An 8,857-nucleotide genomic window follows, 5' to 3' on the forward strand; every position below is an offset into this window, starting at 1 on the left:
TCTATAGTATCCTGAGATTGCTGGAACTGACCCTCACTGGTAGCAAGCTTACTAGCCAAAGTGACCATCTCTACAAGGGCAGAATTCTTCTCAAGCATCAAAGATGCATTCCCCTCCTCTAGTTTAACAACCTTAGCTTCTAGCTCTTGAATAGCGACCTTCTGTGAATCCATTAAGGCTGTGGCAGTAGTCATCTAATTGTGGATATCACTGAGGGTAGCCCTTTCTGAAGACAGATCCTCCAGTGCCTTACTCAAGTGACTAGTGAGGGAATCCACCTTGTCTTGCATGGAAGTGTAAACACTGGTGTACAGTGTCTGAAGACAGGAAGTAAGGGAAGTTTCCAGAGTAAACTGGACATTGGAAACCATCTGTGGAAGCATGGGTCCAGCTAAAATGGTTTGTAATGATGAAGGGATCTGTGAATCTAATTTTCCTTCCTTTTGAGCGACAAATAGATTAGTACAGGAAAGGAATGAAGGAAGGGCACTGCCAGACACAGCAGGAGTGGATGTTTGCACCAGTGGATCTTGGACAGAAGGATTGGAAGGTCCCTTTGTGCGAAGGCGTTTCTTTCTAGAAAAAATAACAGGTGACTCCTCATCTTCTGAATTAAGCTGCATGGGCCTAGGAGAAGAAACTGATATTGTAGGCTGCATTGGTAAAGGAGTTGGATCTGGCACTGGAACACCACCAGGAGGAGGTGCAAAAGTAAGGATCCTCTGTAGGAAGGCACCATAAGAAACAATACTATTTTGACCGTTCCTGACACGCTGGAAATGCCGATCCATCTTAGATAATAGGAAACTTGCCCAGTTGAATTTAGCTCCCTCCAGAATCTTCACAGAAGCTGTGAATACTTCTTTTGACAGGTATTTGGATGCATCCTTTCCTGACATGAACCGGTCCTATAGGAACTGGCATAATTGCTTCCAGACTAGAGAAGAAATGTGGACAACAGACACCCCTGAGCTATTAATGAGCTGGTTAAGGAGCAAGGAGGTGGAAGTTTCCTTTTTCATCAGTGTGACTATCTCCTCAGCCATCAGTAGTAGCTGGTTACCACTGGGCACAAAGGAAGCAGATAAGGGCAAACATAATGCTTCACTGATACTGGCTATTGATAAATAGAATGTCCTGTTGTAAGCCAGACCAGATTGGTTTTTGTAAGAAGCGAGGAAAGAATAACACAGCTTCTCATCCACAAGTGGTAAAGTGAGAGCCACAAATGGGCGAAGGCCAGCTCGTCGAATACAATCTGCCTCTAACAGAAGAGAATAGTCATGGACCGTAATAGAAACATGCTGGACCACAATTGGAGGCGTAGAAAGAGGTGCCATTTAAACTATGGTAAAAAATACCCCCACACACAACCAGGAAAACAAAAAGAAAACCTACAAAACCCAAAAACAAAACCAAGACTGAGACCATCGACAGGAAACCAACTAATTGACATGATTGACTAGACCATAACAACCCCCAGGCAAACCACATCCTAGAAAAAATTCGGCATGACCTCTACACACGTGCGACCGAAAGCTTCATGCTATGCAGACATACATGCACCCTGTAACCCCGTATCAGGTAGAGAATAAAATAAAACTACATTCCGTAGCCCAGACAGAGACTCAAAAAAATCATGACGCAATCAAATATTTTGACTAAAAACGAGAATAAATACCATGTTGACCAATGTCAGATTACTACTCCCACTCCCACGTAGCGTTCACGTCCTACAGTGCGGCGGAGTGTGTGAGTGAAACTAACGACTCATTTTTTATTATATAAACAATTAAGCAGTGTTCATTATTAAATTAACCCGTTAATGCATGGTGAGTCGACATCGTAACCTAGCCCCACTCAGATTTTGACACGACTAGACTGACTGACTGGGTCTCTACTAATGCAGTTCCTTGTTATAATTAGATGATGTATGGCACTTACGTGCATGCAAGGGGGTTGATTTTAATTACAAGTTAATGTGTCTGAAACGCGTGTGCGTGTGCATTTGTGAATTGATTTTAATTTATAACTTATGTGGGTTAGGGTGCAAAGGTGCATGTGCAACGGCAGGGGTTCTTTTTAAAATTAAAGTCCGGTTCATTTTATTTACAATTTATGAGGTGCAGTCTGTTAATTATGTGTGTGCAACGTTCGGTTGATTTTATTTACAATTAATGTGTGTTATTGTGCAAGTGAGAGGGGGAAAAAGGAAGGAACCTGGTAATGTGTGGGTCTGCTTGCGAAGTCTGAAATCACAACCTCCAAAAGTGGAATGCCCAGTCCACAAAAATCCACAAAACGGTCAAACAGTCGACTGCCAAGAGTCATCCTGTTGGATAGAAAAATAAAAACGAGCTAACACCGTGACCACGACAAAGAACAATGAAACGGATGACCAAAAGAAAAGAAGAAAAAAAAAAGTATGTCTTGGATTTATTTGGATGTGTTGATTGGTAGGGTTTTTATGTTTTTAGTTTGTGGTGTTTGGTTAAGTTGAAGTGTGTGTTTTGTTTTTTGTTTATTTGAGGGGGTTGGGGGCTGGTTAAGGGGGGAGGTGGGTGGCCGTTGGTGGGAGGGAGGGGAAGGAGGTGGGGGAGAAGGAGATGGAGAAGGAGGAAGGGGAGGAGGAGAAGGAGGAGGCGGGGGAGTAGGGGGGAAGGAAAGGGAGGGGAAGAAGAAGAGAGGGAGGAAGAAGGGAGGGGGAGGAAGATGGAGGGAGGAGGAAGGTGGAGGGAGGAGGAAGGAGGAGCAGCAGGTGGGGGGGATGGGGGGGGGAGGGTCAGGGAGAGAGAAAGAAGAAAAAGAAGAAGAGAGAGAGAGAGATGGTGGTTGGGATTCGGGGGGGGGGGGGGGGGGAGAAGGTGCCCGTTGGGGGGTAGTTGTTTTTGATTTTTTTTAAATAAATAAAGAAATAAAATTAAGAAATAAATTAATTAAGTAAAAGAAAGAAAAGAGAGAGAAAGGTGACACGCCCCCGTCCTGCACGCATACGCGGGGTGAGGGTAAAAAAATTTGCGGTGGTGGGACTCGACGGGGCGGGGATGTCGACACGCAAGCTGCGGACGCGACGGGGGCATCTTGGGATATGGAAAAACGAAAACGTACGCGTTCACGCGCAAGGCGAGGCACACGAGAACACGAAAAAATAAAGAAAAATTAATAAAGCATAAACCGTTTGTCGAAACAAAAGTCCATAAAAAGGAAAAATGGGCCAGAGAGGAGGGGAAAATGAGGGAAAAGTAAGACGGGGTGTCCGGAGGAAAATGAGGGCGTTCACATGGGAAAAATGCAAAAAAAGGCCCGAAAACACATACGGGGATTAATATCGGAAAATCCGCTTCTCGGAATGTAGGGTGGAAAGAAGGAAAAAGGTGCAGAAGAACGTGTCCAACAATCATGTCAAAACACAGTTTCGACCGAGATAGGACGCATTCACATGGGAAAAACAGAAAAATGACACACGAAAACGAGGTCGGAAATTAATAACAAAAAATCGGTTCACCAGAACGAGGGTAGAAAAAAGGAAAAATGTGCGAGGTAAGGGGGGCACAAGGTTGTCACATCCAACCTGAATTCCGGGGAAATTAGGAGGGGTTCACATGCAAAAAACACAAAAAATACAGTACAAAACGCTCGAAAAAATTAATAACTAAAAATTCGGCAGTCGAAAAAGGGGGGAGGAAAAAGGAAAAAGTGGGGGGAAGGCTGGCAGGACACGACTGTCAAATCAAACTGGAATTTCGGTGAAAATAGGGCAGATTCACATGGAAAATTATGAAAAATGACACGGAGTAAAAAGAAAATAGGGCAGGTTCACATGGAAATGACACGGAGTAAAAAGAAAAAATATCAGGGAGGAAGGGGAGGACAGGGTTACCACGAGAGATCACCATTCTGAAGCAAGCAAGACATGTTCACATGGAAAACTGTCCAATTTACGCAAAATACTTCAAAAATTAATAACTTGAGAATCGTCTGTCGGAACAGGGGTTGGTAAAAAGGAAAAATGGTCCGTTCAAAGGGATGAACATGGCTATAAGTTTAGATTGGAATTTTGGTGAACATATGGTGTGTTCACCCGTAAGGACAGCAAAATCAGGGAATGAAAGAAAACTGCAAGGGAACGGCCCCAAGGGTGGGTTGAAAATGGACGGGTGGGTGGGGAAGGGACCCCATCAGGGTAAAAGCAGGGCATGCATAGATGCAGTATCAGGTTAAGGCAAATACAGAGGGGTATGCAATGTAGACGCGCATGGACGCGTCCCCACACTTAAAACCTTTATGGATAGGGTTGATCGAGCAACAGGGACCTAATACCACACAACAGACCATCCGCTAACGTCCCCACACTTAAAACATGATCGTTACTGACAACAGAAGATGTAGGGTTAGAAAAACTTGGCCCATGTTGTCGAGAATCAAGGTTGACTGTCGATGGCATGTCCACTGTCGTTGTTGGTTGCACGAGGTACCAAGATATATTCACAGCACACATCCTTCGTGGCAGGGACCACGCGGCAGCACCCAGGGAGGTAGTTGGTTGAAGGAATCGTAGGAAATTCGTCGATGATGAAGAATATTGCACTCAACTCACAATCACTCATATGGAATGAAAGAGCAGTCACTCACCCCATGACTAATATCACTCAAGGAAATCAGGATGAAAATCCATATCTCACACCCGATTTAGGAAGCAACAAAGGAATGGTGTAGAGGGAGTATGCTAGGGTGCACAATTGATGGTGCATCCGTGCGTCCAACCCGTTTGGCATAGGTGCAAAGGAGAAAGGCAAGGGAGCCTTGTAGTGCAGTGTGTAGAACAGAATGATGTGTCATGTGTTAATGGCAGAAACCCAGCCCATGGGTGCATAGGGAAACGGGAACGTACCTGACTCCAAAGATCGTAACGTCCCTCAATCCTCACCTCTCGGTAATTGATTGAAGAAACTCCAGTCACACTCAGCCCACCCTCTGTCTCACGCTCTGTTGAATGATACAGAGGGTAGCCATACCCTGAAACCCGTTGATGTAATCCTCACGATCACTTGTGCAAAGGTTGTATGCCTTGTGCGCATTTGATGGTGCAACTGTGCATCCCACCCTGTGCCAGCATACAGTGCAAGAAGGAAGGCCAGAGAGCCTTATAATGCAGTGCACAAGAACAAATCATGCTTTGTGCATTGAGAGGCCCATCTTGTGCATGCAACACTCCATTCACACTTCTCAGCTCTCATTTGATTTGAAGGGAAAAGACTGGTCGCTCGCCCCACCCTCTGTCTCACACTCGTTTGATAGTTATAGAGGCAACCCATACTCACTTCCCCATCCGGTTAGGATGAAAGCTCACGTCACTTGATTGTTTGTTGATGAAGATCGCATCGTCAGTTGTTGAAGAGGCGTACCCAGGGAGGTAGCCATTAGATCAAACATTGTGTTAGATATGAACATGGCGTCTGCTAGAGGACTGTCAAATGCTCTACAGAAAGGCACAGGACACATCGTACCAAGGGAGGCAGCTTCGGAAATGGATCCTGGGGATGTCAACTGATGAATCCACTTTCTGGACTGCTGGGTGTTGCCACCTTTTCCATAGCTAGCTTCCCGCCCAAGGGTGTTGACCACCTTTTCTTGGAACGAGGCTTGCTATGATAGGGAATTTCTTCCTTTTCTCCCATAACAGTTTTTTTTTGGTTTTTTTTTTCTTCTTCTCCTATTCCCAAGGGTGTCTCCACCTTTTCTTGAAGAATAGTCGGCATGACATGGACCGAAGTCCTTTTCTCCCATGACCGATATGTATATTTTTTTTCTTTTTCGAATTAAGCAAGGGAATGGTAGATATACCATTTGTCAGAACCATCCTCGCCACTGCCGCCGCTGGTGGAAAATAGAGGATAAGAGATCAGGGGCGGGAGGTGGGGCTAAGGGGACAGAGGGTTGCGTCCACCTCATCAGGAGTGGCTGAAGAACGGCTATCAGAAGTAGCATCATAAAAGTTACAGTGCCACGCCAACGGGGGAAAGGATCAGGTGACTGTGATTGTCAAGATCCCCAAGGAGGGAAGTACTTCTTCAGGTGATAGCCATTAATCAGGAAGGGATCATCAGAGGCATCAATGGTTTGCACTTGGACAGAGCCATTAGGGTTGACAGCAAGTACCTTATATGGGCCCATCCACCGCTATTGAAGCTTGCCAGGAAACTTGCCAAATCGTGAATCATAGGCTAGGACCAAATCACCTTCTTTGAACTCCTTGTGCTTGATGAAGCTGTCATGGTAGGCCTTATGTCGAGCTTGCGTGGCTTCCATGCACTGTAGAGCCATCCTGTGAGTTTCGTCCAAATATTCCAAGTGCAGGAGATGACGTTGCAGTGAATCATTGTCCCCCAAACGCTCTTTGATAGCCACTCGCAAAGAGGGAAATTCCAGTTCAACAGGGAAAACAACTTCTGTACCATACACCAGAGGAAGGGTGTCTGCCCTGTTGATGCTTTATGGGAGGAGGGCCTCTGTAAGTCAATCATCCCAATCACGATGATGTGCGACAATCGTCCTTGTCAGGATCGAGCAGAGGATGCGATTGGTGACTTCAACTTGGCCGTTGGCTCTGGGGGAGTAAGGAGTGGACTTGCGATGGCAGATCTTATACAGCTCTATCAACTCTTCCATGTCTTTATTAATGAAATGAGTGCCTCTATCACTTACCAGCTCTAGGGGACTGCCAAAATGGGCGATGATATTCTCATACATGAACAGGGCTACGCTGTTACCATCGTCCCGCTTTAGGGCTTTAGCTTCATACCACTTTGTGACATAATCCGTACATACCAGGATGTATCCGTTCTGTTTTCTTCTGGTGGGAGGATCGATTGGGCCGACGAAGTCGATGCTCCACTTCTCGAACGGCTTCAAAGGAAGGATAGGTTGTAGTGGCATAGCGCTGGTCTTGGTGGGTTTCCTCATCCTTTGATAGGCATCACATTGCTTACAGTAGTCATAGGCATCCTTATGAATGGTCGGCCACTAGTAACCTGCTAACAGAGCCTTCCTGGCTGTAGCTTCTCCTGCAAAGTGGCCTCCACATGGCTCTTCATGGCAAGCCTTCAAAATAATCCCAATCTCATCTCCTGCAACACATCTTCTGAGCACTTCATCTTTGCCTTCCTTGTACAGTGCACCGCCTAACAGGGTGTAGGGGCTGATTCTAACATAAGCTTCTTCCTTTCCCAACTAGAAATGCCAGGAGGGTACTGTTGGGTTGCCATCAGATTGGCAATGTCTGCATACCAGGGGGTTACAGTTTCTACCAAGAATAGGGAAGCATCAGGGAGGTCTGGATCATCCTGCTCCTCGTCTGCAGTCTGCGGGATACGCGACAGATGATCAGCCAGAACATGGGAATGACCAGGTTTGGTAATTACCTCAAAGTCGAGAGCCATCTCATTATTTGTCCTTTCACGTCTGCTTTGTTCATCAGGAAGGACATGGCCTCATGATCCACATAAAATTTAAAGTGGGTAGATAGTAGGTAGTGGCGAAACTTCTCTAGGGCAAACACCATTGCCAAGCACTCCAGCTCGGTCACTGTATAGTTCCGCTCTCTATCAGTGACTTTTCGGCTTGCGTAATAGATGGGCTGCTCCAGCTTCAAGGATCCTTTTTGGCATAGGACCTCACCTAAGCCTTCAATTGATGCATCAGTGTGTACATGAAACTTCTTCATCCAATCAGGAGGTTGGGTGCCTCAATCAGACACTGCTTCAGAGTGTTGAAGGCTTTGTCACATTCTTCCATCCAAATAAACTCTGCATCTTTCCTCAGAAGCTTGTGCAAGGGGGTTGCCTTTGTTGCAAAATGGGCTATGAACCTTCAACAGAACTCCAGAAGAGACTCCAAAGATGCATTTGTCGGGGTTGAGGGAGATCCCATACTCCCGGCATCGGTCAAAGCATTGTTCCAAATGTCCCCAGTGTTTAAGAATCAGACTGTAAACACAGAAGTCATCCAAATATACCTCAATAAAGTCGTGTAGATGATTTTGGAATGCGGTCATCATGACTCGCTGGAAGGTAGTAGGGGCATTACAGAGCCCAAACGGCATCACTCGGTAAGCGTAGGTCTCCCATTCTGTGGTGAAGGTTATTTTAGATTTGTCCTCTTCTGCTATTTGGACCTGGTTATATCCGCTAAATCCATCCAAGAGGGAATACAGCTCATGGCCTGCCACTGTGTCCAACAGCTGGTCTGTAAAAGGGATAGGAAAGTGATCCTTCTTCGTCTTGGAATTCAACTTGCAGAAATCCACACATATATGAAGCTTGCCATTCTTCTTGGGTGCAACCACGATGGGTGAGACCCATTCACTGTTGGCCATTGGATAGATGAACTTCGCTTCCAAAAGCTTCAGCAGCTCTGCTTTCACCAGTGTGGAATAATTCGGGTTCATTCGCCTCTATCGTTGCCGTACTGGCTTGGCATCAGGCTCCAAGTCAATATGATGCTGACATATTGTGGGATCAATCCCCTTTAGGTCTTTGTAGGACCATGCAAACACGTCCAAATTCTCTTTCAACAAGCTGTACAAGGTTGACAACTCCTCTTCTGGTAGGCTTCTACCCACCTTCAAGTGGCGTTCAGTGCCATCTGCATCCACAAAGGTTGTTTGCTTTCATGGATGCAGATAGAGAGCAACACACAGAGTGAAGCAACATGCTTCCTCTCTCTTCTTCTCTTCTTACTAAAAGAACATAAGTCAAGTATTTACAAGTCACGAAGGACCATTCACACCAACCATAAAGACTAGAGTACCGACTTATTTAATATACCTGACTAATATAGCTAGACTAGCTGTGTCCAT

Source organism: Lygodium microphyllum, chromosome 3 (genome assembly GCF_053477565.2).
Source record: "Lygodium microphyllum isolate KBCC chromosome 3, Lygodium_microphyllum_v1.1.10, whole genome shotgun sequence".
NCBI classification, from domain to species: Eukaryota; Viridiplantae; Streptophyta; class Polypodiopsida; order Schizaeales; family Lygodiaceae; genus Lygodium; species Lygodium microphyllum.